Genomic DNA, 9,988 nt, shown 5'->3' on the forward strand with positions numbered 1-9,988 from the left:
GGCGAAGCTCGGCTTCGGATCCAGGCCCTTCCCCACAGCATTTCTTCCAAAACCACCTATAGGTTTTCCAGAGCCCGTTTCACAAAGTTCTGGATGGTTTTGTGACGAGATGGGAAGAGCAGAAATTCAGGATTTCTGGGTTTTCGTCCCACTCTTTTTGTGCCGAGCAAGATTTCTGAGAATAAAGCAGCTCTGGAGTTTGGAGCTTGGACAGTCTTATTTGTCCCAAAAATTCATGATTGAGGTATCAAACATCAGATGATGAGGGGTAGGAAATGAGCCATCAATACTCTTGATAAATACAATTAGAATAGGTGAATAAATAAACGATCTGTCATAAAAAGCAGATGTCAAATTAATATGTTTACCAAAAATATTGGTGAAAACTGCACAGTAGAAGTAAGGAACTTTTGTAAGAACCACAAATTACTGACATATTTATAGTGTAAGAGTGAAGTATGTCTGAGGAAGCTGTTTTTTCAATTTCTCCTCGAGGTCAGGAGGAGGAGGTCAGCCAAAATTCTCCCCCACACACCCAGCACCACACTTTTCCATACTTAAAATTATTTTAGCTGAAGGAATGTCACATCCAGAGGCAAGTGATGGGGAATTCTTCTGTTTTAATGACTTTACTGTAACTAAGAGCATGAACAATTTACATTTATATTGGTGTGGAATAATAAAAAGGGTTGAAGGGGTATGAACTGCTACAGATGACATTGGTCAGCAGGCAGCAGGATAATTCCAGAATTAATTATGGATATTTGCATGTGTTTATAATTTTAATTTCATTTAACAATATACTTATTAAAGCTTTGAAATGCTTTAAAGACACCTCAGAACTCAGCCATAAAAACCTGCACTATTCTTGGGGACCAGAAATATTATTACTGGTTATGAGCAGACTTAGATCCCTTTTCTAAAAGGAGCTGAGGAAACATATGGGTGACCCTTCACCAGGCAATCCTTTGCTTTTAAACCAATTATTAGTTTCCTCAGGCGGCTTTTCCTCCCTGCTGGAACTCCTCTGTCCTTGGTACTAACACTCAAACACTCAGGAATGTGCACATTTTTAAGACCACAGAAGGAGTTCCTTGAAATCTGACTTCCAGTAATCGCCCCCAGGCTGCAGATCTGCGTGGCCTAGTTCTGTCACATGTGGTAGCATCAAGAATTTGCATCTTTGGCAACCTGGGGTAGCAAACTCATCACAGAACAAAATATGTAATGAAGAGAAGACGGAACAAAATCAATCTTGGCAAGACAAAATGAAATAGAAATTAGATTTGCAAAATATGAGACAAATTGAGCGTGAGGTATTTGGGAAAAATAAAAAAAAAGAGAGAGTGTTTCTGAAAAGTCCATTCTGAGGGTGTTTCTCAGTGGTCTGATGTAAAGCAGAGTATGTAATGTAAACTTATGTAATGTAATGGAAAATACAGCCATAAACACAGCCCTGAGCAAGTGATTAGTGGCAATGGTGACTGAACTCGGACAAAAATCCGAGCTGCCGCTTCCAACGTCAGCAAATTGGGCACTGTCACACTAATGGGAGGCTCGGGAGACCTCCACCAACATCTGACCTCGTTCTCTTAACCCACACTGACTTGAGACCTGCCTGAGCTGACAGCAATTGGAGTCCTGGAATAAAAGCAGGGCTGTGGAGCTCAATTATCCAGCAGCAGATCCCCGGTGAAATCAATGCGATTGTGTCACATGGGAATTTGGCTGCCAGCCCCCGGAGTCTGCACGGGAGAAACCCATCCCCTCAGCAGGGCCAGCTCCAGGGAAGGGGACAAGGAACAATGCAGACAATGAAGTGCTACTCTGTGCATGAAAAACGCTCGCTGGATTCTAATTCCCCCTCTGGCACAGTGGGTTTATCCCCAGTTACTCCATGAGCAGCACTCCTGACCTATATGAGCACAGACCAAATTGGATCAGGCTGAGGCATCCTCTGCAGAAAGAAATGGCTCTGCTGTAGAACTCAGGCAACGCCAAGCACATATACTGTATGTGTACTATATGTATATTTGATACTCTGTATCAAAGGGAATTAATAATTGTTCATGCAAGCGGAAAAATTTCTTTCCCCAGGTGAAACCATTGGAGTTGGACACCATAGACTCAGTTTTTATTTACAGTAAGGCCCTCTTTTTTTGTTTTTAGTGATAGAAAATTAGGATTCAGGATTATAGGATATATATAACCCAGGCAGGCATATTCCCAGGTTGCCCAGAGAGGTTGTGGACTCTCCATCCCTGGAAGTGTCCAAGGCCAGGTTGGGGCTTGGAGCAACCTGGGATAATGGGAGGTGTCCCTGCCCATGGCAGGAGGTGGAATGAGAAGTCCTTTCCAACCCAAACCATTCTGGGATTCCATGATTTGCAATTCTATTTACAGGAATTGCATTTTTCTTACCTCAAGTGGGAATTTTATGTATATACACAGCAGCACAGTTTAGGGTTCTTGCACGTGTTCTGAGCAGCATAAACAACACAAAAGAGGCAGGACACAACCTGGAGAACACTCTATTTATCCAGGATCAGTTCCCTTCTCTTATGGATGAGACCTTGCCCATTTGAATGATGCCAGTGGGACCATCACCCAAATCTGTAGAGTTCCAAACCAAGCCAAAGCCAATGAACTGTGTGTCCAAAATGACCTTCCCTCAGCACGGGGCTTTTGGGAGCACAGGCAGGACAGTGACACTGAGCTCCCAGAGATGCCAGAGCCCAGGCACCACATCCAGGGATGGGGAAAACATGGATAGACACACTTCTGGCTGGTAGTAAACTATATTTCCTATTTGACCTCTGTCAAATCCCAATGTACTATTGCTAAGACAAACAAACAATATATGAAACAACAGCCTGAGAATGACAATAAAGCACAAATATTATTAATGCAGTTGAGAATGGTCTGGGTGCTGCAGTCTTTCTATCCCACCTGGAAGTGCAGCACTTGGAGTGCTGGATCCCTGTGATTGACTTGCTAACCTGTAAAGTGTGTGAGTCTACATCATAATTAACACTTGGCAGTGGAAATATAAATCCCCTGGCTTGTAGATGGTATATCCTCCTATAAACACTTCACTTGGCCACCAAACTGGAAAAATAGATAGGACATTCATAAGGAGTGCTCTCCATGGGAAATGCCAGCTTTTTTTTTTTTTCCTGGAAACTGTTTCCACTGCCAAAATATTTCAATAAGAAAAATGATCTGGGACCTTTCCCTTAATATGTATCCTGTTCTCCTCTGACTTGTAGCCCACAGTGTGCAGCATTCACTGGGAGTCAGCCCTGAATTACTGTGGTACAAGCAATGCAGGAGGGAAGTACAAGCCACAAGTAAAGGGAAAATATGCATTACACTGGGGCTCACTAAGAGGAATGGGTTGCCCACACATCACAAGCTACCTTTATATCTTTCTTGGCACAGACCTTTGTCACACAGCACAGAGAAACCATTTAGGAGGATTCAGCCCATCCAAAGGAGGTTGGCTTTCCGAAAGGAGCAGGAAAAACAAAGAGCCCAGAGCAAAGTGGCCACTGAGCTCCTTTTGAAAGCCTGACAAACTGGCTTCTGCCAAGATGAAATCATGCCTGGCCAAGAGGGCAGATAACCACCAAGGGCTTGTGCTGAAGTGCACAGCACACACTCAAAGAGACCCTTCCCTGTCCAAATAAAGGCTTTTCATCGACCCAAAGAGGCAGAAAACCACAGTCCCAAGAGTGCTCAGCTCCCAGCTGCCCCTTCTCACCTGCTCACTCTGCATCCTGAGCTTGAGATAAGCTCAAAACTCACTGAAAACTGTCTGTCTGCTTCCAGTTCTTTTGATTTCTTGGGAGTGGAAAGTTACCTCCTTTCTTGGAAATAAAGCTTTTTATAGTCCCTTTCCAGCAGGAGTTCCTTAATGGTGGAAATAACTCTTTAGCCAGTTCTGATGGGCGCACAGGGAAACGGTCTCACAGTTGAATTTTCATGTCTATTCAGAAGAATTTATATCCCCTTTTAGCTTTGTGCTGCCAGAATGGTGTAAAAGAACATCAATTTCAAGAAGAATCATGACAGTTCAGATTAATATTATGGTAAATACCTTACTTTGAAATATATCCCAATTACAAAATTAGCATTTGTGATTTTAAGTTTATGGATTTGTCAAGCTCGGGTGCATGTTGGGCACAGTTAAAGGAAAACCATTAAAGTGGAATTTCCCCAGGCTCTCCATTTCAGAGCCCTGGGAGTATCCTGGCCAGTATCTATGCACACATATAGTCAATGCCACAGCCTGGCATGGGAAGAGCCAGCCCACTACAATAGACCTTTGTTGTGCCTGTGATTCAAGGAATTGTTTTGAAAATCTGTATTAAAGATTTCTGTCCTGCCACCCTGCACTTTCGACTCAATTACTAAAAAGAATATGTTTTCTAAGCATGAAACAATATCATTTTTGTGGAGAGTTTGGAAAGGGAGCGTTTCTGTGAATTGAAGAAAGGTCCCTTTCTCTTGCCTGGTTTGGGGGAAAGGGCTTTCTGTGTGAGTAATCTTTCTAAGTAGGAAGCAGAGCTCCCCCATTGCTAGGGAAGAATGGACCTCCAGTGGGCTAATATGTGATGGATGACTGAATGCAAACTTGGCAACCTTGTCCCCTGCTGCCCAAAGAATACAAAATGCCACGGGCTATTCGTGCCCCGGGACGCTCCAGTTGGAAGTTCTGAAAACTTGGCAACATCCCACCTTGGTTTAATTGAAACTACAGACAATTAAGGATGTGAATCTGGAGAAATTTCTTGCGACGAGATCAACTCAGGATGGATTTATCTTGAGCGAGTCGCTCATGCAGAAGCCAAACAAAAATCAGAAATGGAGAGTTATTCCCATTGACTCCGTGAGCTGAGCAGCAAAATCTCACGTTGGTTTGTGAGGGCTATGCTATGGGATTTAATTTATGTATTTATATTAACTAGTATTCTTTAAATTCTACATCTAGATATCTCTAGGTGGGGATTTTTTGCTGCTGTTTTGCCAGCAACAGGATAGACAGGATATAAGAGAGAGAGAAATGATACATAAAGAAATCCAGAAAATGTTATAGCAGGGCCACATCTAGTTATAAGGGCGCATATATCATTCATTCAATGTTCAAAAGAGACATCAAGTTATTCAAACTTCCTTCTCTCAATGCCCAAACTCTTTCTGCAGGATCAAGAGCCATCCCTTGTCAGGCAGGGTCCCTCCCTGACTCCTCCTCCCCGTCTGCCCATTCCACGCCGCTCGGTTACATCAGCCATTGAAGGATTTCAGAAGGATTTCAGTAGCTGGAAGAATGCCCAGTTTCTAACTTTTCCCACATGTGGAAGGTACTTAACTTCAGCTCAGACTGGACAGAGGTTGAACACATGAGTGGACAGTGAGCACTGAGTGAGGGGTTGGTTTCACACTTGGACAAACCCCAGGGCTCGGTGGAAACCGCGACGGCTCAAAATTGTCTCGTGGGGTTGTTCATTCTTCTGCTTCTTCCTTCTTTTTTCTCTCCACTGTACAAAGAACTTGTTTTGAACAGCTAATAATAGCAATTGTAAGCTCTTTGTGGCAGAAAGCATCACTTATTATGTCTAAACTTCTTCTCATACAACAAAGGCCTAAAATGCCGCAGCAACAGTTTCATCAACATCTCAAACTCCTGCACAAACCAACCAAAGCCATGGACAGCAAGTCCACCTTGATATCAAGCAGTTTAATTAATTAAATTGCACCTTATACATCCATAAATAATCTGTACACATGCCTTATTTTTCAGCTCTTGACCTCAAGTTATGATGTTTTCTGTCCAGAGCTCACTAGTCCTACAATTGCACTAGTTTTGCAATTTCTGAGCCTGGATGAGGATCAAATACTTACTCAATTCCCTCTGATTGCTGTTTTTCTTAGTTTCCTACTTCAGCATCAATGATTCTTCTGCAATATTACATCAGCAAATTCCTTAAAACAACTAAGGGGAGCTATTACATTTTACAGTAGTTTCAGACTCCTGTAGTTTATAACCACAGGGTTTGGTCCAGAGCTCAGTCTTTGAGAAGGGTGTGCTAAACTCACAGCAGAAATTAAGTCTGAGAAAGTGCCTGTTGGTAAATCAGAGCCCAGTTTTAAAGCCCTATATCTCAAACTGCCACTGTTCAAAACAAATCCCTTTTTATTACTGGAAAGCTGAGATTTCTAACTTTCCAGTGATGTAAATCAGCCATTCCTAAGCCTCGAGTTTTATGAGCCACTGGACCTTAAAACTGTCAATGGCCCCTCAGCTCAGCAGACTGTGATGGCACCTGTCCAAAGACAAATATATCAACCCACAGGCTTCAAATTAGTCTTTTTTTTTCAACCAATCTGAATTTCTCATGTTTCAATATATGTCTCAGAGTTAGGACAGGTAAATGTGTGGCTGATAATGAATCAGACACCACCCTCCCTGCATTCCAGCTTATTTCCAAATTCAGTATTCAACCACAGATATCAGGGTTCCCTGATGGAAATATCCAACTGAATGGAAGCTGTTTCTCCCTTATAGGACATCCATTTACATCAGATACCCCTTGTACAACCCAGTACCATTAAATGCCATTTAGCACCACTCAAACCTCTGGACACAAAGCTGGATGGACAGAGGTACCTTTGGGTTGTACCAGGAAAACAACCACAGAACTGTCCAAGAAGGTCTAGTTTTCCAAATGGTTTCACCAGCAGGGATGAAAGGGTTAAAATTCCGTCTTTAAACATCACTGTTTCACTGCACATTTGCTTTTTGGTTCTGCTTCGCTCTTGAAAAGGATAAAAAAGTCCCGAGAAGAACAGACTCTGCCATTTAATCTCATTTTCTCATCAAAAAGCGAAACAATGCTCAAGAACAAACTTTGACAGTCTCTTTATAGCAAGTCAGAACATCTTGAGACATGAATAGACTTTGGGGTTTTTTTAGATATTTTATAAAAAGAAGTGATATGAAAAATAAGCCACCTGAGCTGAATGTCAAACACCTTTAGAAATGCTGTTATAGCAACACGATGGTTAAGTTTAAGTGAACACTGAGGAGAAATGATAATGATTAAAAAAAGAGAATAGATTCCCATTAACAAAAAGTCTCCAGCTAAGTTGCTCAGAATCCATGGAGCACATTTTAGGTTGTGCTTAGGGATATTCCCAGTAAGTTTTAGCATCTTTAGGCATCATTATTTCAACAAGAGGAATTGGGACTTGTTGGTTCTCTCTCCCTGTGACCACCATGTACCTGGAAGAGATTTCTTTAGCAGAATTTCTGCTTCCTCTCCAGCTGAGACATGAAATTCTCATCTGCAGGCTGGGGGCTTTTCAGCAGATCCTTTGGCTTTCCCTCAGCTTTGGAAATGCTGATAGAGTAACTGTAGTTAGAGGATTAAGGGCTGGAACTTGCAAAGAATTTTCTCTGGGCTGAAAGGAGCCAGAGGATAAAATTAATGAGGAAAAAATATGGGAAAACAATGCCAATTTTGCTGCTTGAGGATAGTGAGCGTGACAGGTCAGTGAGGGGGGCAGGCAGTGCCTCTCACTCTGCCTGTCCCTGCCCAGCTCAGGTGAACATCCTTCCCTGGGTACCTGGGCACAGGTGCAGCACCTGCACTGGGAACACCCTGATAACTCTTCCAGGTACTTTCCAAAGTCATTCCCAGAGAAGGTGAACTGCTCACAGACCAATTCTCTTCCTTTGGCTAAACAGTGTCATTTGAACAAAGTCCATCCCCCGTAGCAGTGATGAACACCCCAAAAGACACCACAACACATTTCTGCAAGAGTTCCAAGGATTCCAAGGGCTGTCACGGGTCCCCACTGTCCAGCTCATTCTCAGACCACAGCCCACCCTTAAACTGTGCAACCTGGTCTAGTGGTGTCCCTGCCCATGGCAGGGGGTTGGAGCTGGATGAATTCCAAGGTCCCTTCCAACCCAAACCATTCTATGATTCTACAATTTCACAAATCATAGAGAAAACTCTCAAAAATCAAGTCTCACAAATCAAGAGGAACGTCTTTAAAAGGCAAAAGTACAACCCCAGCACAATAAAACAAACCCTGCATATAACATTCATCAGGAAGTGTGTAAAATGAATCCCCAATATGATTAGAAAAAAACAAACTGGGAGAGGAAACCAAACATAACAGCTGGACAATAAGGCTTTTACCCAGTCTATAGAATCACATCCACCTCATTGGTTTATAATTTTTTGTGAAGAAAAATTTGATAAGTATCTTTATTATGCTTTTTAATTTTACAGTGTCTCCCCTGGCCAAGAGGACACATCACCATCATTTCAATGTGAACATATCACTCTCCTCCACAGTATGACACAGACTTCACAGAAGTTTAGAGTAACTGCCAAAAACTCTCTCTCCTGGTAGCCAGGAGAAGAAATCAGGCAGGGAAAACTCTGCAAAGGTGATGTAAAGTCTTCAATAAGGGGGCTTAGCTGCTAAATGAATCTACGTGTGCTCACCTTCTCCCAGTAACTTCTCCTTTTTAAGCCAATTTGAGCCTGAGTGGTAAGTGCAGACACAGTCATGCAGAAAATCTCAGAGCACCAGGGAGCAAGTAGCCAAGACATAAATTGAGTGTCTGTTTTTCCACGATGATGGGGAATTCACCCCCCTGCTCCCAGAACCCACCCGGTAAAGTACCGGCAATAAGATACCAATTGAAACTTCCTTTGTCTTTTGCTCCCCGCTGCAGGCTGATGTTACCGGAGTTTTAAAAGTAACTGGAGCCCCGAGGGGGTGGGGAGGAAGGTGACAAAGGCTTCGGTGAAAAGGAGTGTGCAGAGAGTAAATTAACACAGAAAAGGGCCCGACTCTCATCCGGTCACAAAGAGCTCAGCAAGAAGAGTTACCTGGGAAGGTGAGGACCTGCACGTGGGTTTCGTCTGGTTCATGAAATGAGGATGGAGGAAACATTTCCATCACTCCAGCAGCCAAGAGGAAACCCCAAATCTGCTTTTCTACCCTTCCTGTCCATTAGGTTTCCCTCCGTATTTCTGTGGATGTCCAGCACTGAACTAACTCCTGCTCCATTCATTCATTGGATCAGACCGGGACATTTCTGACATTGTTACACCGGACAAGAAAGACAAACTCAAAGGCAGGCACGCTCCCATTCCAAACCATTCCCTGAGAGGATCCCTGACGGTTCAGTCTGATGAGAGTCACGACAGAACACTGGGTCACTGGGGGAGAATAGCTCCTGATTTTTTTTTATTCAGACTTACCTTCCAGCCTCTGCCGGAGCTTAGATCCCGCTGGGAGCAGTCTCCATGAAATAAATAAGATGTTCAGTCAGCTCCCGGCTCCTGACTTTGTTGCCGTCCTGTCAAAACTCGGCGAAGTTGCGCTGCCCGATGCCGTGTGCGAGTGTGTGAAGCACGGAGAGCTTTGACAGCAAGGCAAACTGGTCACATCAGCCCGATCCTGCCGGGTTTATATAGCTGAGCTGCAAATCCTGATCCTTGGCTCCTTCCACTGTAATAGGACGCCTGAAGGCATTTTTTTTTTTTTTAGTGTTGCTTTAAAGGAACAGCCCCTCGCTTTGGCTTTGCTTCTGAAAGACGCACAGGCACCCTCCCAGACACACGCTGTCATACACAGCACACGCACACACACACACACACAAAAAGAATTTGCATGCAATTTATGGCTAAAGAAGGAAACCCCTGAACCATTCAAAGAGAAAGTCGGCTCAGGGCGAATGACTCAGAAAGCAGAATATTTTCCTTACGGCATCAGCAGAGCACGTTAAGCAGGAGTTTTAATCCCCCTCCTCCCCATTATTTTAACGTTGTGAAATAGTAGCGAACTTACATCAAACCAGGGGAATCACAAGCAGGGTTTAAATTCTGGTAACTCCTACACTAATTAATGTGTTACATTTCAAGTACAGGTTTTGGTTAAGTTAGTGTAAATTGACCCCACT

The 9,988-nt window shown here is 43.3% G+C and overlaps 1 protein-coding gene across 4 annotated transcripts in view; it reads right to left on the reverse strand.

Moving 5' to 3' along the window:
- The window catches only part of TNC (tenascin C), a 73,764-nt gene extending 64,206 nt beyond the window's left edge, over window positions 1-9,558 (reverse strand). Inside the window, exon 1 of one of the 4 annotated variants that reach the window (XM_027687595.1) lies at window positions 9,288-9,558. The gene's annotated coding sequence lies outside the window, so the exon portion shown is untranslated. The remainder of the gene's footprint in view (window positions 1-9,287) is intronic. The other 3 variants (XM_027687596.1, XM_027687597.1, XM_027687598.1) reach the window with 3 other exon arrangements.
- Window positions 9,559-9,988: the final 430 nt, after the last annotated feature.

The sequence above is a fragment of the Neopelma chrysocephalum genome, unplaced genomic scaffold (assembly GCF_003984885.1).
Source record: "Neopelma chrysocephalum unplaced genomic scaffold, ASM398488v2 Primary Assembly neopelma1_74, whole genome shotgun sequence".
NCBI classification, from domain to species: Eukaryota; Metazoa; Chordata; class Aves; order Passeriformes; family Pipridae; genus Neopelma; species Neopelma chrysocephalum.